The sequence below is a fragment of the Equus caballus genome, chromosome 15 (genome assembly GCF_041296265.1).
Source record: "Equus caballus isolate H_3958 breed thoroughbred chromosome 15, TB-T2T, whole genome shotgun sequence".
NCBI lineage: Eukaryota > Metazoa > Chordata > Mammalia > Perissodactyla > Equidae > Equus > Equus caballus.
Genome location: NC_091698.1, coordinates 19,805,015 through 19,825,897, shown reverse-complemented (window position 1 = coordinate 19,825,897; position 20,883 = coordinate 19,805,015). Strand labels below are relative to the sequence as shown.

The 20,883-nt window shown below is 46.5% G+C and overlaps 1 long non-coding RNA gene across 1 annotated transcript; it reads right to left on the bottom strand.

The window, feature by feature from the left end:
- Positions 1 to 15,887: 15,887 nt before the first annotated feature.
- Positions 15,888 to 20,533, bottom strand: LOC138917801 (uncharacterized). Its single transcript, XR_011426236.1, has 2 exons — positions 19,913 to 20,533; positions 15,888 to 16,200 (listed from the first exon to the last, which is right to left on the bottom strand). It is a non-coding gene; the product is annotated as an uncharacterized lncRNA (long non-coding RNA).
- Between the last annotated feature and the right edge of the window lie 350 nt (positions 20,534 to 20,883).

Genomic DNA, 20,883 nt, shown 5'->3' with positions numbered 1-20,883 from the left:
CTCAATTAGAGGGAAAAATACGAATTTAAATAGGTCAATAATACATGCACACAAACAGATAATGTTCGCTGAAAATGTGCTATATGTGCTGGATGCTTCCGCTGGGTGCTCAACACATGAGAATAATAGCTAGCAATTATTGAGCACATACTGTGTGCCAGGCGCTAACGGTGAGGTCCTGGAAGTCTCCCCCAGAGCCTCAGGGCCACAGTGGGCCACCTGGGCAGGGAGTCGGGGAGGAGGATGGTATTCCTATCACTCTCAGTTCCCAGGAGGAAACATGCCAGGCCCAAAGCAGTCCAGTGACTCGCCCAAGTGAATACCCGTAACCGATGGGGCTGACATTACCCTCGGGCAGGCCGACCGAGCTATGCGCTCAGTTCCTCTACTCGGCTGCACGCGGTCTCGGAGCCTGAATCCGCGAGCCTCCCTGGCAACCTTGGAGGAGAAGACAGCGCATTCTCCACAGCCTTCCGGGAGCCGTGACTCGGGCCTAAACGAGAGATCAGGCAGCAACTCGCCTGATGGAAGGAAAGGAAAACTCGGGGAACAGCAGCCGCAAAGTGACAGGTGGAGGGTCGAGAGCGCGGGAGCCACCCCCGGGGAGCAGAGGGAACGAAGCAGTCGGTGGTGCTCCCTGGGAGGACCTGATGGCTGCGCAGCATGGCGCCTTAGACAACAGTCGCTGCCAAGACCGGAGCGGGCTTCCAGAGTGCTGCAGGGCAGGCTGCCCATCGCACGGATGGTTTCATCCCTCCACACCGAAGCCTGTCCATTAGGTTTCCGTATTTGTCAGGCGTCTCTAGCAAATTGTGCCTTCAGCCCCTGCTTTCTTAAGCCCATTGATTCAATTTTCCTCTAACAACAACAAAGGCCACATCTCCTCCTTCACGCTGAGACGGAAAAGAAAACCACGCCGGATGCCTCAGGCGCCTGGCTCTCAGTGGGCACGGCAGGCTATGAGGCCATGACGTGCTCTCCCTAACACACCGCCTAATAAAATGTGCTACGGTCCTGATGTCGTTTCCCTCTCCTGAGTTACATTTTTCGAAGTGGAGGAGAACTGAGGGGGGCTCTGGCCTTTGGCAGGTAAGGTTTGCTTGTCTCCGTTCTATAGGCAAACCTGCCAGAGCGCAGAGGTCCATATTGTGCTGGCGTTGCACAGCTGCAGCTAGCATCTTGGGAGCACAGACAGGCTCTGCTCACTGGGGAGCCGGGAACTCCAGTTGTTTCTCCCTGGGAGGATTACTTAGGAGGCTGAGGAAGGAAGAGAGACCGAGACAATGGAGCCGATGGCCCTGCTGGAACAGCTGGCTTGGTGACTCTTTGCCAGCAATGCTCTGGGAGTGGCTAGAGCCCCTAGGGCAGAGGCTCCCCTACTTTAGTTTGCCAAGGAATTTCCAAGGGCCTTTGTTCAAGTGCAGAGCGTGGGGGCCCTGCCTCTAGAAATTCTGATGCAATCCTTCTGGAGTGGGCCTAGGCGATTTTGACAGGGTCTGGGGCTACAGTGAAGCCAGCACGGAGAGCAAACCTCAGAGATGGACACCCAAGGAGTCCTCATCACGTCCTTTGAGCATCAGGAATAGGAACCAACAAATTTCCTTAACATTTCTTTAATTTGTAACAGCAACAGTGTTTCGATAGTAAGCAGTGAGGCTGGTTGGAGCAGCTTCCAGAGCAGTTGACATGGATTAGGAGCGAGAAGGAGCCAGGGAGACAGACCATGGTGGATGTCTCTGTGGGACAAAAGCTGGCAGGGAGTTTATAAGATCAAACTCTGCTTTGGCGATGCCCGGAGCCCTTGGGGGGCTCTCTGCAGGAGCACAGTGGGTCGTGGGTGCACGGTCCACAAAGAACAGGTGTGTAGGTCGTTCATGTCAATGTCACATGTGCATCCACAGCTGGTAGGCATTCAGGAACCGGGTCTGAACTTGGGCCCACAGCCCCAACACCAGACTCCACTTTCCTATGCTGACTCGCAGTTACTCAAAAACTTCAACTTTTAAGGGACTGAATAATCCCTTCCAGTCAACATCGACCAATTTCTTATTGCAAATAGGCTGTTGGGAGTGATCAATCACTTAAGGAAGTTTTCATACCCTGGGGCTTAGAGCAGGCTGGCTACGTAATTTATCTGGTCCAGTGCAAGATCAAAATGTAGGGTCCCTTGTTCAAAAAGCACAAAAAAAGAGCAATCAGAGGCATTAAAATGTAAAGAATTTTCCTTTCTTCTGTGGTCTCCCTCTCAACTTGTCATGGTATTATTTGCTATGTAATGCCATTCTAAGCAAAGAAAAATGGAAATTTTATGTTATTAGCACTGATTTTACCACTCATATTTACATTGTATGATGCTGCTGTTAAAATGCAAATATTAGAGAATTTAACTCATGTTTGAAATCTCCAAAATGACACAATTCGTGTTCCATAGCTCACACATGCATGAGGATTTCGTTCTTAACAGAACAATGGAAACACTGCACAAACATAATTCAGCGGTTTTTATTTCGCTTCTTTATATGTGGATATTCTACCCACACCCTCTGTCTTTGGCTTCCTGATGAGTGAGGAAAGTCTGGAAGGAAAAAGAACTGTGGGTTGCCCTTTCCTTCTACGTCATTTTCAAGTAAGTGGGGCTAAGATGGGAAGTGGCGATAGAAGAAAGGATGGGACAGGGTGCGTTGGTTGGTTCTTAGAACGCTGTTGCCTTCTTTCTACTTCGGAAGCAAGTCCTGCTTCAAGCAAACAGAAAGCATGATTTTGGGGGCTGTCAGTGCCCCCCCTTGCTCAGTAGCAGCCATAACATCCCTATCTTGTACTCACTTTGAGTCTCGCTGAACTCCCATGGGTGGGGAAGTCTGTGCTCGCGGGCTGTTCTGAGCACAGGCCGGTGTGACTGCATACGATCACCTGCTCATGAGGCCAGTCGGCATAATTTGTGCAGTGAAGGAAAAATGGCAAAGTAGAGATTGACTACTTTCAGCAACTCAGACCAAAATTCGTTATGACCCTCAGCTGCGTAACACTAACACTTATATCAAAAGCAATGTTCATTAGATGTGAGGGAGATAATAACTTGTTAAATCAATAATTTACCCATTTGTCTCATGATACAAAATTTGCTCAGAGCGTTTTCTAAAAGGAGACAAAATTAACGACCAAAACGTAAATATATTCCGTTTTATTGTTCCCTTCTTGCATAATTTTACAGTATGATCAGTGCCTTAAAAAGTGAGATAAGGCGCTGGCCCGGTGGCATAGTGGTTAAGTTCACATGCTCTGCTTTGGTGGCCCAGGGTTTCCAGGTTCAGATCTCGGGTGTGGACCTACACACCACTCATCAAGTCATGCTGTGGCGGTGTCCTGCATACAAAATAGAGGAAGATTGGCACAGATGTTAGCTCAGCAACAGTCTTCCTCAAGCAAAAAGATGAAGATTGGCAGCAGATGTTAGCTCAGGGCCAATCTTCCTCACTAAAAAAAAGAAAAAAAGAAAAAAGTGAGATGATGCAGCTTATCATTTAAAAAGTGGGCTTATGGGGCTGGCCCCGTGGCTGAGTGGTTTGGTTCGCGCACTCCGCTGCAGGTGGCCCAGTGTTTCGTTGGTTCAAATCCTGGGTGCGGACATGGCACTGCTCATCAAGCCACGCTGAGGCAGCATCCCGCATGCCACGGCTAGAGGGACCCACAGCGGAGAATATACACCTATGTACCCGGGGGCTTTGGGGAGAAAAAGGAAAAAATAAAATCTTTCAAAAAAAAAAAGTACCATTTAAAAAAAAAATAAAGTGGGCTTATATCATTGCTTTTTCTCTCATCTGAATTTTTTTTATTTTATTGAGGTCATAATAGTTTATAGCATTGTGAATTTCAGTTGTACATTATTATTTGTCAGTCACCATATAAATGTGCCCCTTTACCCCTTATGCCCAGCCCCCAACCCCTTTGCTCTCTGGTAACCGATAATCTTTTCTCTTTGTTCATGTGTTTGTTTATCTTCCACCTATGAGTGAAATCATGCGGTATCTGTCTTTCTCTTTCTGGCTTATTTCGCTTAACATAATACCCTCAAAGTCCATCCATGTTGTTGTGAATGGGACCATTTCATCTATTTTTATGGCTGGGTAGTATTCCATTGTATATATATACACCACATCTTCTTTATCCAATCATCAGTGGATGGGCACTTGGGTTGCTTCCATGTCTTGGCTGTAGTGAATAATGCTGCAATGAACATAGGGGTGCATAAAACTCTGAATTGTTGATTCAAGATCTTTGGATAAATACCCAGTAGTGGGATAGCTGCGTCGTAGGGTATTTTTATTTTTAAGTTTTTGAGAAATCTCTATACTGTTTTCCTCAATAGGTGCACCAGTTTGCATTCCCACCAGCAGTGTATGAGGGTTCCATTTTCTCCACAACCTCTCCAACATTTACTATTTTTTGTCTTGGTGATTATAGCCATTCTGACAGGTGTAAGGTGATGTCTCATTGTAGTTTTGATTTGCATTTCCCTGATGATTGATGATGTTAACATCTTTTCATGTGCCTATTCGCCACCTGTGTATCTTCTTTGGAAAAATATCTGTTCATATCCTCTGCCCATTTTTTGATCAAGTTGTTTGTTTTTGTTGTTGAGTTGTGTGAGCTCTTTATATATTATGGAGATTAACCCCTTGTCGGATATATGATTTGCAAATATTTTCTCCCAGGTGGTGAGCTTTCTTTTCGTTTTGTTCCTGGTTTCCTTTGCCTTGCAGAAGCTCTTTCGTCTGATGAAGTCCCATTTGTTTATTTTTTCTTTTGTTTCCCTTGCCCGAGTAGACATGGTATTCAAAAAGATGTTTCTAAGGCCAGTATCAAAGAGTGTACTGCCTATGTTTTCTTCTAGGAATTATATGGTTTTACCTCTTACCTTCAAGTTTTTAACCTATGTTGAGTTAATTTTTGTGTCTGGCAATAGATAATGGTCTAATTTCGTTCTTTTGCATGTGGCTGTCTAGTTTTCCCAACACCATTTATTGAAGAGAGTTTCCTTTCTCCATTGTATTTCTTGGCTCCCTTGTTGAATATTAGCTGTCTGTAGATGTGTGGTTTATATCTGGCCTTTCAGTTCTGTTCCGTTGATCAGTGTGTCTGTTTTTGTACCAGTACCATGCTGTTTTGATCACTATAGCTCTGTAGTATATTTTGAAGTCAGAGATTATGATGCTTCCAGCTTTGTTCTTTTTTCTCAGAATTGCTTTAGCTATTCAGGGTCTTTTGTTGCCCCATGTGAATTTTAGAATTCTTTGTTTTATTTCCGTTGAAGAATGTCATTGGGATTCTAACTGGGATGCACTGAATCTGTAGATTGCTTTAGGTAGTTGGACATTTTAACTATGTTTCTTCTTTTTTTTTTTTAAGCTTTTGTTTGATTCCTTTTTCTCCCCAAAGCCCCCTGGTACATAGTTGTATATTCTTAGTTGTGGTCCTTCTAGTTGTTGCATGTGGGATGCCACTTCAGCATGGTTTGGTGAGCAGTGCCATGTCTGTGCCCAGGATCCCAACCTGGGAAACCCTGGGCTGCTGCAGCAGAGTGTGCAAACTTAATCACTCAGCCATGGGGCCGGCCCTTATGTTTATTCTTCCAATCCATGTGCATGGAATATCTTTCCATTTCTTTATGTCATCATCGATTTCTTTCAATGTCTTATAGTTTCCATTGTACAGGTCATTCACCTCTTTGGTTAAATTTATTCCTAGATATTTTATTCTTTTTGTGGTGATTGTAAATGGGATTGTAGTCTTGCGTTCTCTTTCTGTACAACTCTGCTGTAGTTGTTGATTATTTCTAATAGTTTTCTGATGGATACTATAGGATTTGCTATATATGGACTGATGTCATCTGCAAATAAGGACAATGTCACTTCTTCCTTGCCAATTTGTATACCTTTTTTTTTCAAGCTTGGCACCTGACCTAACATCTGTTGCCAATCTTCTTTCTCTTCCTTCTTCTTCTCCCCAAAGCCCCCCAGTACATAGTTGTATATTCTAGTTGTAGGTCCTTCTGGTTGCACTATATGGGATGCCGCCTCAGCGTGGCTTGAGCAGTGCCATATCCAGGCCCAGGATCCAAACCAGCGAAACCCAGGGCTGCCGAAGCGGAGCACGCAAACTTAACCACTCGGCCATGGGGCTGGCCCCTTGGATACTTTTATTTCTTTTTCTTGACTAATTGTTATGGCCAAACCCTCCAGTACTATGTTGAATTAGAGTGGCAAGAATGTCTTGTTCCCTTGTCTTGTTCCTGTTCTCAGAGGGATGGTTTTCAGTTTTTCCCCATTGAGTATGATGTTGTCTGTGGGTTTGTCATATATGGCCTTTATAATGCTGAGGTACTTTCCTTCTATACCCATTTTATTGAGAGTTTTTATCATAAATGGATGTTGGATCTTGTCAAATGCTTTCTCTGCATCTGTTAAGATGCTCATGTGGTTTTTATTCCTCATTTTGTCAATGTATGTATCACACTGATTGATTTGCGGATGTTGAACCATCCCTGTGTCCCTGGTGTAAATCCCGCTTGATCGTGGTATATGATCCTTTTGATGTATTGCTGTATTTGGTTTGCCAGTATTTTGTTGAGGATTTTTGCGTCTATGTTTATGAGCAATATTGGCCTGTAATTTTCCTTCTTCGTGTTGTCCTTGCCTGGCTTTGGCATCAGGGTGATGTTGGCCTTGTAGAATGAGTTAGAAAGTGTTCCATCTTCTTTAATTTTTTGGACTAGTTTGAGAAGGATAGGTATTAAATCTTCTTTGAATATTTGGTAGAATTCTCCTGAGAAGCTGATCTGATCCTGGGTTTTTATTTTTGGGGAGGTTTTCCATTACCATTTTAATCTCTTTACTTGTGATTGGCCTATTCAGATTCTCTATTTCTTATTGATTCAGTTTTGGAAGGTTGTATGAGTCTCAGAATTTATCCACTTCTTCTGGGTTATCCAATTTGTTGGCATGTAGTTTTTCATAGTATTGTCTTATAACGCTTTGTATTTCTGTGGTATCTATTGAAATTTCTCCTCTTTCACTTCTAATTTTATTTGTTTAAGACTTCTCTCTTTTTTCCTTAGTGAGTCTGGCTAAGGATTTGTCAATATTATCTTCTCAAAGAATCAGCTCTTAGTTTCATTGATCCTTTCTCCTGTTTTTTTTTTTGTTTGTTTGTTTCAATTTCATCTATTTCTGCTCTAATTTTTTTTCTTTCTGCTTTTTCTCCCCAAAGCCCCCCAGTACATATTTGAATATTTTAGTTGTGGGTCCTTCTAGTTGTGGCACGTGGGATGCCGCCTCAACGTGGCCTGATGAGTGGTGCCATGTCCACACCCAGGATCCAAACCAGAGAAACCCTGGGCCGCCAAAGCAGAGCGTGCTAACTTAACCACTCGGCCACAAGGCCGACCCCTCTAATTTTTATTATTTCCCTCCTTCTGCTGACTTTGGGCTTTGTTTGTTCTTCTTTTTCTAGTTCTGTTAGGTGTAGTTTAAGATTGCTTATTTGAGATTTTTCTTGTTTGTTAAGGTGGAGCTGTATTGCTTGAAATTCCAACTTAGGACTGCTTTTGCTGCATCCCATGAGTTGGTGTGGTGTATTTTCATTTTCATTTGTTTCCAGACACTTTTTGATTTCTTCTTTAATTTCTTCATTGATCCATTGGTTGTTCAGTAAGATGCTATTTGATCTCCACACATTTGTCACTTTCCCAGCTTTTTTCTTGTGGTTGATTTCTAGTTTCATAGCATTATGGTCAGAAAAGACGCTTGATGTGATTTCAATTTTCTTAAATTTACTGCCTTGTTTCCCAGCATATGGTGTATCTTTGGGAATGTTCCATGTACATTTGAGAAGAATGTGTATTGTGCTGCTTTTGGATGGAGTGTTCTATGTATATCTATTAAGTCCATCTCATCTAGTCTTTTGTTTAATTCCACTGTTTCCTTGTTGAGTTTCTGTCTGGATGATCCCTCCATTGATGTAAGTGGGGTGTTGAGATGCTACACTATTATTATGTTGCTATTAATATCTTCTTTTGAGTCTGTTAATAGTTGCTTTATATACTTTGGTGCTGTTGTGTTAGGTGCATATATATTTATAAGTGTCATGTCCTCTTGGTGGAGTCCTTTTATCATTATATACTGTCCCTCTCTGTCTCTCACTACCTTTTTTATCTTGAAGTCTGCCTTGTCTGATATAAGTGTGGCAACACCTGCTTTCTTTTGTTTGCCATTTGCTTGGAGTATCAGCTTGCATCCCTTCCCTCTGAGCCTGTGTTTGTCTTTAGAGCTGAGATGTGTTTCCTGGAGGCAGCCTACTGTTGGATCTTGATTTTTAATCCACCCAACCACTCTGTGTCTTTTGATTGGAGAATTCAATTCATTTACATTTAGAGTCATTATTGATATATGAGAGCTGAATACTGCTGTTTTATCACAGGTTTTTCCGGTTGTTCTGTATTTCCCTTGTTTCTTGTCTCATGTATTTCAGACTGCCAGGTCAGTTTGGTGTTTCTCTGTGATGGTTTTCTCAGTTTTCTCTTTAATTATCATTTGTGTCTCTGTTCTGATTTTTTTATTTAGTGGCTACTGTAAAGTTTGTATAAAAGATCTTGTAGATAAGATAGTCTGTTTTCTGATGGTCTCTTATTTCCTTAGTCACAGCAGGTTCCACCCCTTTCCTGTTCCTACATTATTGTCATCACGACTTATTCTGTTTTGTATTGTGAGTTTCTGATTAAAATGAACTGATTATAGTTATTTTTGATGCTTTCCTTCCCTTTATCTTTAATGTTATAATTAAGTGTTTGCTAACTTGTTCTAATAGAGTTTCAATTTTCTGATTTTGTCTGTCTATTTCCTTGCTCAAGGCTTTGTAAACCCTTTCTTTTTTTTTTTTCCTCAGGTATGAGGGCCTTCTTCATCATTTCTTGTGGGGGCGAGTCTTGTAGCAATGAACTCCCTCAGCTTCTGTTTATCTGGGAGAGTTTTTATTTCTCCATTGTATCTTAAGGGTAGTTTCACTGGTTGGAGTATTCTTGGCTCAAAGTTTTTGTCTTCCACAATTTTGAATATATATTCCACTCTCTCATAGCCTGTTAGGTTTCTGCTGAGGAATCTGCTGAAAGCCTGATAGGGGTTCCTTTGTAGGTTATTTTCTTCTTCCTTGCTGCCCTTAATATTTTTTCTTTGTCATTGACTTTTGCCAGATTTACTTATATATGCCTTGGAGAAGGTCTTTTTACATTGATGTAATTAGGAGTTCTGTTAGCTTCTTTCACATGTAATTCCCCCAGCTCCTTCCCCAGGTTTGGGAAATTCTCAGCTATTATTTCTTTGAACAAGCTCTCTGCTCCTTTGTCCCTCTCTCTTCTCCCTCTTGAATACTTATAATCCTTATGCTGCATTTCCTAATTGAGTCGGATATTTATTGGAGAATTTCTTCATGACTTTTTAGTCTTAGTTCTCTCCTGTCCTCCATCTGTGGCATTTCTATATTTTTGCCCTCTAAATTACTGATTCTGTCCTCCATAATTTCAGCTCTATTTTTTAAGGACTCCAGATTTTCCTTTATCTCATTCATTGTGTTTTTCATCTCCAACATTTCTGATAGTTTTTTTTTATAGTTTCAATCTCTTGTGAAGAATTCCTTCTGTTCATTAATTTTATTCCTAAAGTCATTAAATTGCCTTTATGAGTTTTCTTGTAACTCATTGAGTTTCTTTACGGTAGCTTTTTTTTTTTTTTTTTTTTGCTGAGGAAGATTTGCCCTGAGCTAACATCTATGTCAGCCTTCCTCTGTTTTGTATGTGGGTCACTACCAGAGCATGGCTGATGAGTGATGTAGGTCCACACACATGATTGGAACCCATGAACTCAGGCCACCAAAGTAGAGCACAGTGAACTTGACCTCTACCCCACATGGCTGGGCCAAATAATAGCTATTTTGAGTTCTCTGTCATTTAGATTGTAAATTTCTGTGACTTCAGGATTGGTTTCTGGGTACTTGTCATTTTCCTTCTGGTCTGCAGTGTTAATACAGCTCTTAATGCCCTTTGATGCGGTGCACTTGTGCCATCGCATAGTGGTAGTATCTGGTCTCAGGTTCCACTTGCTGTTTCTAGGGTGGGGGGGCAGGAGCTGTGTTTTCTGAGCCCTCTGTGACACCTGGCAGATGTGCCTGTCTGTTGGAAGCTTTGTGCACAGGGCCCATTTTCATTTGCCTGCTGGCCACTGCCGCTTTACACACATATGCTCAGGTGCTCTGGTGAGGATCCCCTGTTCTGGCCAACTGGCTGAGGTGGTGTGCCAGGTGGGGGGTGGGAGGGGGTCCTTTCTTTCGTGTGTGCAATCCCGTGCACCCCCCGCTCTGCACTCACTGTCTGCCAGCCTGCGCTGCTGAGCTTGGTGTGGACACCTCTGTGATTGCCCAGCTACCTTGGTGTAGAGCATTGCCACAGTCTAGGAGGCAACTCTGTGGGCACAAGTGTTCCTGCAGAGAACTGCCTTTCCCCCTTCCCCTCTCAGTGTTGCATACCAGCCTCTGGTGAGGTCCCACGCCCTAGATCACTGCCACTCAGGGAGGGTGAGGAGATCTCCTTGCCTCCTTCTACTGCCTCTTGGGGGGGTTCCAAGACCCCCACCTTCACACGTATGGCTGTGTAGATCTCTCAGATGTCTATTGTGTTGTGTGAATGTCCTCTGTTGGTTTATGAGTGTCTTTTTCATTGTGTCTTAGTGGGGAGAGTCTAAGGGAAGAGCTCACTCCACCATGATGCTGATGTCACTCTCTGGTCTGAATTTTTAAGACTTACTTGGACAGAGGTTTCTATTGAATTGTTGAAAATAATGTAGTCTTCTTCTAAAGAAAAACATAAACACCCTTGATCAGCACAATACAAATGACTAAAAAGTGAGTTGTAGATTTTTAGAGAGTCATCTTGGTTCTAGGAAAAATAACTTTTTATAAGGCAAAATCATTTCTGTTAAGAAAGGAAAAAACACTTATCTAATGACATTTAGTGGGAAATGGGAAAGTTCTCATTTCCCCCTGCCAAATACTATTGACAGAATATTAACAAAAGGAGGAAAGCATGTCTGTGAAGATTATGTGAGGATTTTCACCAGCTATTGTCTGAGAATTGCTCTAGTCAACTGCAGAAACTGCTTTCAAAAGAGGGAAAAATATTTTCAGAGATGAAGCAAACCACACCAAAATTTGGAATACCCTGTTCCCTAGTTAGGTAAACCAAGGGCTTTTTCTTTTTAACCAGGACAAGTAATGTACTTCATAGACCACTCAGAAAAATTTGTAAGGAGTTGAGTTTTCCACGTGACTAAAAGGCAATGTTCTTTTAGTTTCTTGCCAAAAGTTGTCCTTTTGTAAAACACAGCTAATAAGTGGTGACCACCATTCTCTATCTGTAACTTACCCTCCTTGCTCCATGTTTCTCACAGGGCACCTTGTGTACCTATGCCTCACAGCTGAAATACACCGGGAGGCGGGCTTTAGTGCTCTAGTAGCTCAGAAGTCTTGCCAAAAACTCGAATGAAACAAGAGGGCAGGAAAGGCTTTCCTTGTCATCGCTGAAGCTCTGTATTGTCATCTGATAAGTTTGCTCAGGTAAGATGCGACTGTCTACCTGAAGTCTACCTGACTTCAAGCAGGTACAGCTGCTGCTGCTGGTAGGTCCTTCCCGCAGCCTTGATTAGAGTTAAGCAGAGGGGCTGTTCTCATCAGAGGGAGGGGGCCCATTTTGGCTTGTTTCCAGTGAGTATCTTCACTCAAAATGAGTTTTGTCCTGTAAAATTAGAGTTTATTTTGCAGGGCAATAAGGACTTCAAAAGAGATAGCCGGTATATAATTTTTAGAACAATTGCACCTATATTTTAGAGGGATATTGACCGAAACACGTATTTATGTCTTAATCTCACTAACATTTAGTGAGTTTTTTTAATGTACAAGGCACTGAGGGGAATAGGAGATGAAACCAGGCAAGGGTCCCCCTATTCTGGGATCTTACAGTACCATGCATGAGATGATACCTGTAGATAAATAAAAATGATAAAAGAAAGTGGTAAGAATTATAAAGCAGGTAATACAGAGCATTGTTGGTGTTCAGAAAAGGGAGAGAGTGCTTCTGGTGAGGGCGACTGAGAGGGGCTTCGAGGAGAAGGCAGCATTTTAACTGCGTCTAAAAGATGGGAGCATCTGTAAGGTTTTTTCTGACACCAAATGCATGGTGTCTTCCAAACACCAACCAAGTCTCCAATTCTCCAACACCAACTGGGTGTCCTACACTTCAGTTCAATTCTGACTGTAGCTACCCCGAGTTAGCCCAGATCCTGCAGGTTAAGGCCTCATTCCCACAGACTGCCTCCACTTCAGACGCCAGTTGCAAGTCCCAGTACTTCTAACCAACTGGCTATAAGTTGGGGAGTTCCCATAATCCCCTCCTCAAGTTCAGTAATTTGCTAGAATGACTCACAGAACTCAGGAAAGCACTTTACTTACTATTACTGGTTTGTTATAAAGGATACGACTCAAGAGCAGCCAAATGAAAGACGTGCACGGGGCAATGTATGAGGGAGGAGAGCGTGTAGCTTCCATGCCCACTCTGGGTGTGCCATCTTCCCAGCACCTCCAAGTGTTCAATAACCCAGAAGATCCTGAACCTGTTTTTAGGGAGGTTCCATTATGTAGGCGTGATTGGTTGCATCACTGGCCATTGTGATTGAAAATCCCCAGCCCCTCTCCCCTCCCTGAGATCAGGGGTGGAGCTGAAGGTTCCAAATCTCTAATCACATGGTTGATTCCTCTGGCAACCAGCTCCCATCCTCCAGGAGTCACTTCATTAGCATAAACTCAGGTATGGTGGGAAGGGGCTTGCTGTAAATAGCGAAAGACTCTCCTTTCACCCCTAATCACTCAGGAAACGCCAAGGATTTTAAGAGCTCTGTGCCAGGAACTGGGGATGAAGACCAAGCACATATTTGCCATTTACCACAGAGTGATTTAGACACATCCGCGTGGAAACAGTAAAAGCAAAGTGGAACCATCAGAATTCCAGGACCTGTGTTGGAAATGGCAAGTTCAGCTTGTGGAGATGTAGTCAGAAAAGGAGTTTTAGCAAAAGAGGTTGAGATTTAATTTAAATTGTAAAGAATTTAAATACTTGGCTAAGGAGGGAGCCATGGAAGCTTTTGAGCCAGGAAGTGACTTGATCTTTTGATTCATCAGGAAAAGTATTCTGCAAGAGGCTGTAAGGTAGATGAAACTGGAGAAAGAATGGAGGAAGGAGGCCAGCTCGATGTTATCAGAAATGTCTGTGTAAGAGACAGCAAAGCTCTAAGCTAGAATAGAGGTGAAGAAATGGAGAAGGCTAGGCAGTTGTGTGTGGTTTGGGGGACAAGAGGAGTGGCACTTTAGAATTGAATCTGATGATGAAGATTTTTGCCAAAGCAGGTTAAAGAAGAGTCCAGCCCAGCAGGGTCATGGTCCAAGGGGAAGAGGCTTCTTGATAGGAATTTCCAATCACAGGCATTTCCTTCTCTAAACTCTCCACTGCTCTGTCTTTTCTAGCTATGTGGCATTTTAGGGAATTACTAGCAATCACTTTTTTTGTATTTTCATTAATTTGTGGAAAGGATAGTATGTTGTCCTTCCCAAACTTAGTTGATTAAAATTCGCTTTTCATGCATTATCTCTTAGTCCAGTGTCCTTGGGAAGCACCTACCTACAATTTGCTGTGACCTAGGAGCCCCGAGGCTGGATGACCCAAGAGACATACTTGCACCTGGATCTACACACCCAGAACTTATAAAACCAGCTACCTCCTGAGTTCAGGGCTGAGGGGCTGAGACGGACCATCCTTTGTACCAGTGCTGTGTCTGTGCCTCTGGGCATGGTGCCATGTGTAGTTCAGTCCCCAGACATTGGCTGAGCACACTCGTTGCGTATGGGGCTGAAGGAGGGGGAAGGACACAGAAGGGAATAAGCCTTGGTCTTAGAGTCCAGAGGCTGAATTAGCAGCCTCGAGGTGCTTTTACCACCCTTCTGATCTTGGGCAAGTTGTCTGATCTCTTTGAGTCTCTTTGGAAAATGCAGGTAACAATCCACTTTATCATCTAATAGAGACTGACCACTTTCTGTATGCCAGGCGCTGTTCTAGATACTGGATACAACGGTTGCTGGGCCCAGGAATTTTACACACACTGTAACTAACAGTGAAGCTCCCACTTCGGACTCCAGGTCCTAGTTATTGTTATGAGTACAATTTGCTTGCAAGATGATGGTAGCAGCCAAGGGCTGAAAACTGACACTTTCGGGCTGAATTAAGGCCTGTGATGAGTGCATAGCTTGGCTCTGGCACCACGGGAATTTCCAAAGGCAGAACTTGGCCATTGTATCTCATCCCATTTCCCCAGGGAATTCAAAACTGACGAATCAAGGCTCTTTTCCAGAAATGTGCTACAGGAATGACAACATTTCCCCGACAAGTCTTTTATATGCAAGTGGCTCCACATGAAGGCTGAAGCTCATGGGAGGACTGAAGTGTTGAGTCAAAAATGTCTTTTTCAAAGACCAGCACTCAGGCATTGGCGGGAGGCAGGGTTCCCGGGAGATCCTTCCTGCACCAGGCAGCGGGGAGTGCCGTGTGGAGGGAGGATGCTGTGCACCACACCCTGCGTGCTGGACTCCACGGTTCCCCCTCAGAGAATCTGCCCTCTGGGCTTACAAAGTTCACACACTGGCAGTTTACGTATTTTATATCATTTAATCTACACAACAGTGCTTCAACCCCTCTCTGATCTATGATGGGGAAACTAAGGCTCAGAGAGACAATATGACTTGCCCAGAATTATATGAAGTTTGAATGACACATTAATAAGCTTGATCTATTAAATAATATTTATTTTTACTGACTATACTACCTAGATCAGGAACTGGGAAATGGGAATGAGACAGAATACTCAAAATAGGATAATTCAAGGGCATTCCTTTACACAGAGACTACTGATGAATCTGTGAGTAAGTGGTAGGACTCCGTTGGTAGCAGCCAAGCTGTTAGCCACCTGGGAGAGGAGCCCAGGAGGAGGGAGCTGCGCAGAGCAGCTGCCCGGAGATGAGGAACACAGCAGTGTCCCGGTGGCCCGCGGGGAGGGAGCACTGAGACGGGTCCCCTGCCTTCATCCTCTGGCTCCCTTCCTCACTCCTTCCCAGTCCCATCAGATCATCCCCAGCAGAAAAGCAGAGGCTAGGGAGCCCGGAACCCTTGATGTGGTTGCTGTAGGTCAGCCTCGGGGCAGACAGCAGGGTGGAGAAGGGTGGCGAGTAGATCTGAAGGGTGAGAAGTAAAGATTAGCTTGCATTTAGAACCTAAAAATCTGCCCAGTGGTTCATTAACATGGGATTATAAAGGGGAACAAGGCAGCTGAGAAGTTAACAGCGTTCCTCCCAAGGACGTGCTGAAGCTGTGACGCGTCAGAGTGACTACTGCACAGAAAAACCTTGTTCTCTGAAACTAGGCTGTTGGAAACATCCCTCTGAAGAGCTGGCAGCAAGAGGTGGCATCCTGCTCTTGGGTCTAGGCCACTGACACAGAGAAGCTGCCTGACTCCCACCCCAGGGGCACGGCTTCAGATGGGGGCATTCCAGACGCCTCCCTCCCTTCCGCCCCTCCCCACACGCAGCCCCCAGTGGGAGGGCGCTGCCACCATCATGACCCGGACCTGGCCCTCGTCTTTCCTTATAAATTGGTGGGATCCTAACCAAATTCTCAAAGAGGGTGTCCCTTTCCAGAAGCCACTCTAATGGGGCCACTGGGACCCTCGCATTCAGACCCCCTCCAGTCTGAAAGAAGCAGCACCGCATCAGACACGTTTATTCTGTCATACAGGTTTAAGCCCAGCTGATGACAAACACCGAGCTCAGCCTTCAGTTGGGTATAATGGGATGAGAACGTCCCTCTCTGCCTGTTGCTCCTGCCCCCAAGGGAGGTTGCTGGGTGGCCCAAACCTCAGGAATGAGGCGTGGAGCCAGTGCTTCTTCAGGTGGCCGGTGTGTTGGGTAGGAAGCCAGCGCAGCTCTGTATCTTGCGTGTTTGGATGGAGAGTTCCCAACGTGCTTAACAAAGTTCTGTTCAGTCTCCCGGTCTGCGGGCTTCTGTGGGGATAAGAGAGGGTACATTTGACCTGTATTTAGGTATTTATTTTTCAAAATTGTAGTAAGCTACACATAACATAAAAGATGGTAATCTTAATGACTTTCAAGTGTCCAGTTCAATAGTGTAAACACACTCGCCTTGTTGTGCAGCCATCAGCACCATCCCTCTCCAGGACTTTTTCCTCCTCCCCAGCTGAAACTCTGTCACCATTAAACCTACCTCCTCATCCCTGTCCCCCAGCCCCCGGCAGCCACCATTCTGCCTTCCGTCTGTATGAGTTTGACGACTCTAGGCACCTCACGTGAGCGGATCATACAGTATTTGCCTTGTGTCTGACTTATTTCACTTAACATAACATCTTCAAGTTTCACCCATGTTGTAGCACGTGTCAGAATTTCCTTCCTTTTTAAGGCTGAATAATATTCGTTGTGTGTGTACACATTTGGCTCATCCATTCATCCATCATGGACACTGAGTTGCTTCCACCTCTTGGCTGTTGTGAACAGTGCTGTTGTGAGCGTGGGTGTCTGAGTATCTCCCTGGCAGTTGACAGTTTGACGCCTGCCAATCAAAGCACATCTCCTGGGATCTGTTGATTGGAATGGATCTAAATGGGGAGCTCATGAATCTGCAAACTGAGAAGCACTTTCCCCATATCTCGGGCCCGCCCGCAGAAGCGTGAGTGGGGGAGGCCTGCAGGCCTCAGGGAAACCAGGTCTGAGAGGACAGGTTTGTGGGAAAGGTTTCAACTGTGTGGGTCTCAAGACAGCTGAGCAAGAAAGCGCTTCTACCCATAGAAGACACAAAGAGCTGGCTGTTCTAGAGGCCCCAGCTGCCCTAGAGGCCCGACTGCCGGTGAGCTGCCTGGGCGAGCAGCGCTGTCCCTGAGACCGGCAGGTAAGAGCACTTTTGGTTTGTCCGAACGCCCTTTGCAGATGCTGGGGAGAACTGAGCCCTGCTCTGCTCTCAGGTCTGTTTCCTCTCCACGAGTGTCACAGAAGGTCCTGGGCTGCCGTGAGAATCCGGTGATGGCATTCCTGAGGGGCTTGAACCCTCCTTCATAAGCCCTCAGCGGCAGCCCATACGACGCCCGTGGGTTAGTGACAGTTCCCACTAGGCCCCAGGTGTTTGTGCTTTCGCAGAAGGCATGCAATCTCCCTGCAAAGAGCCCACCTTCTCCCTTAGCAACTGTTTGTAGCTCTCAATCCCTCGCTCCCACCCCTGGGGCACTGCCAGTCTGCCCGCTCCTGCCTCCACGAGACGAGGGGAGCAGGACCGGACTGGGGGGCTCTGAGCACAACCTCTCTGTGCGGGCAGGCCTGGCTGCCAGCCCAGCCCTGGCTTGGGCCCTGCTGGGCCTGAACATCTTGGTGAAGGGTGGTGAGCATTTGACCTTTGTCTGCTGGGCAGAAACTCCACATCTCTGTCGCCAAGTCCCTCCTGTCTGGTGGACCTGCCGCCTGGCACTGCCCCCACTGAAGCCTAGTCAGTGACAGGGTTGTCTTGGGGGAAGAGGGCTACCCTGTCACTCACAGACACTGCGGAGGCCAAGCTTCCTGCAGGAATTTGAGTTGGGGACAGAAATGTTGAGTACCTGCTGTGGCGGTGGTCTGGAGCCCACGGGCCCAGCAGCTGGGCTAATCACACCAACCCGTGCCTCTGTTGGACATTCTCCAGGGCCTCCCAGCAGCCCAGGGAAGGACTTCTCTGTCGGGGGACACCCCGTGTAACAGTGGACAGCACACTGTCATTGGGAGCTGGAGCCACAGAGGGTACCCTGTGCCGTGCCCAGCTCCAGGCTCCCAGACAAGCTCAGCAATGTCTCAGCCCCTGAGATGCAGAAAGAGACCAGAGAAGGGAAACCGACTGGAAGCCCAGTGCATCCCTCCCACGAGCAGGACACCGGCTACAGAGAAGGCGCAACAAAGGATGGAGCCTCCTGGAGGCCCGTGGCCGAAGGAGCACTCTAAAATGCCTTCACGAGTGGCACAGCGGCCAGACCTCGGAAACTATGTGCATGCTAAGTCCAACGTGAAGACTGCTTGAATCAAGGCACCCAGGAGGATGCATATGAGGAGCCCGTAGGCCGGGATTCCTCCAGCCATAGGTTCTCCACCTCAGCACCATTGACAGTTTGGACTAGATAACTCTTTCTTGTGGCAGAGCCTGTCCATTGGCAGATGTTTATTTAGCAGCATCCCTGGCCTCTCCACCCACTAGATGCCAGCAGCACCCACCCCGAGTCATGACAGTCGAAAATGTCTCCAGGGGAGCAAAGTCCACATTCATTGAGAGTTTGTTGTTCCAGTAAGTTTTGTGTGTAGTGACCTATCTAATTCTCATATTATGCAGTATGTGTTATTATTTCCCCCACTGCAATTGGGGAAACTGAGGCTATAAGAGATTAAGTAACTTGCCGAAGGCCATACAGCTAATGAGTGGCAGAATTGGGGTGAAAATCAACAATTCAAACTCGAGAACCACTCCCCTAACAGCTAGGCCTTGTGCCTCATCTAGTCTAATGATCTCATTTAATTTCCTCCATAAGCCATTTTACAGATGTGGAAACTGAGGTCAATTAACTTGCCCAAAGTCACACAGCAAGTGAGAGGCAGAGCCCGAGCTGAAACCCCAGCGTGTTGGCTGCTGAAGTCCCCACTCTGAAAAATAGACATCAAAGAAAGCAAAGCAAATGAAGGAAGGAGCTGAACCTTCTCTGCCGTCCAACAGGACCTGGGCTTCAGCAGGCTGGAGGCGGCGTCTGCAAAGAGCAGCAGGGGTGGTGGGTTCTGGCGTGCCCTGCGACAGCGCCAGGTGACCGTGGGAGTGTGCTCCCTGCTACGCAGGTGACCCTTTGAGCCTTGCTGCCCTTCCAGTCCCCAAACACCAGGCTCCCGAGGAGTCTCAGCTCACGGTCTGCAGCCCGGGCCTTCCCTTCTGCTGAGGGCGGTCACAATGGCACGGAGCAGGCCTGGCTTGGAATCTCGTTGTGCCATGACCAGTTGGGTGACCTTTGGCAAATGACCTCCTACATAAGCCTCAGAGTCTACTCCACGAACTGGCAGCTTGGAGGGCAGAAAGCACAGGGCAACCCTCAAGCGGCAGCTACCCGCGACCCTGTGCTGGCCAGCTGATGTGGTCCCTCCGTATTCTGTACCTCCTCCCGTGTACCTTGAGCTGTAACAATTTCAACAGTCATCTCAGACTACAACTGACTGAGTGGCGGGATTGCAGATTTTTTTTGAGAACATGGCAATAAGCTCTAAATGGTTCAGGCAGAAACCAGTATTAGAAAACGTATCCACCTACTATGAGAGACACTAGACACCCCCCCATCGCCTTCATTGCCTGTCCCTACATGGAAGCTCTTGGGAGCGTTGAGATGGAAATCTGCAGTGTAGGACGCATCTTTTTTTCCCTGTCAGATAGCTCTGCCTTTTTCTGAGCAGTTTCAGGTGAAATGAAGGCAATCGTGAGAAAATGATCCCATGAGAGGGACTGGGATGGGGCAGCTCCCACCGCCGCATGCGACTCGCAGCTGTCGCCCCACAGTTCAGAAGCCCAGGCGCTGGCTGCCCGCCGCTTATCTTAGCTCTAGATGGCTCCCCATGGGGCAGGGCTGGGGCTGCGTTCTGGGGCTGGTACCTCAGAAGCATATAGGGTAACAGAAAGCGCAGAGAGGTCAGGGGAAGTCCTGGCTGCGCCGCTCACCAGCTCGGTGACTTTAGGCTCGGGGTGGACTTTTTCGAGTGTTGGCTTGCTTGTCTGCAGATGGAGGAGAACTCCTGCCGCGCGGGCTTGTTGTGAACATGGAGCAGGATGACTGGGAAGTCCCTAGGACAGCGCCTGGTGTACAGCGGCCGCTCAGGGCCTTGTGCTCTGCTGCTGCCGTCCCCTCCTTGGTCCACCAGCCCTTCGTTCTGTGCAGATGCTGTCTTCCCATCACCTGTGTCCGCTCCTTTAGTCTGGCTGCTGACAGGGAGCACTCCCTCTGATGACAGACACAGCACCTGAGTGTGCCGCGAGATGATGTAAATGGACCTGGAATTCATTGAAGCAGTTTCTAGTGCATCTGGGCTGCGAATTGACTTGACTCGTCTGTTTGACTCAAACCCTGCTAGCCCCTCGCCCCCATCCCCAGTCAAGCCTGTGCGCCAGCCGACGCTGAGACTAGACTATGAAGGACAGCCTCTCTCCCCACCCCACCGCCCCAGTCAGCACCTCTTCTCGATCATCAACTAGCCTACTCCAGGGCAGCCAACCCTGTCAGCGGTGAGCGAACACGTCCTTCACACGGCGGTGACTGAGCCTCTCTCTTGCCTGGGCAGGTTTAGACTTACCGGGTGCTCAGGCCGTGGGAACAAGATAACAAGTGCTGTTGCTCATCTGAGCAGCAATCCTTGCATGAACATTCTTGTTACCTCAGACCTCAGGAAAGGGCGTCCCCGCTCTGCACCGCCCGCTCTGTGCCAAGGCTGAGCTTAGCCATATATGTCAGGGCGCTCCTGTTTCAAAGGAACTGACAGCCCCGTGTCTGGATCTCTGCCTGGAAAATTAATTTGCTGAAGCCTTCTCATTGTCTTTAGTGGTTCCTAAGACTACGGGTTGTGTTGTAGTAAAACATATAGAATACGGTGCGTGGGCAATGCAATCACCCGGCACCTGGGCGTCACCCCCAGAGA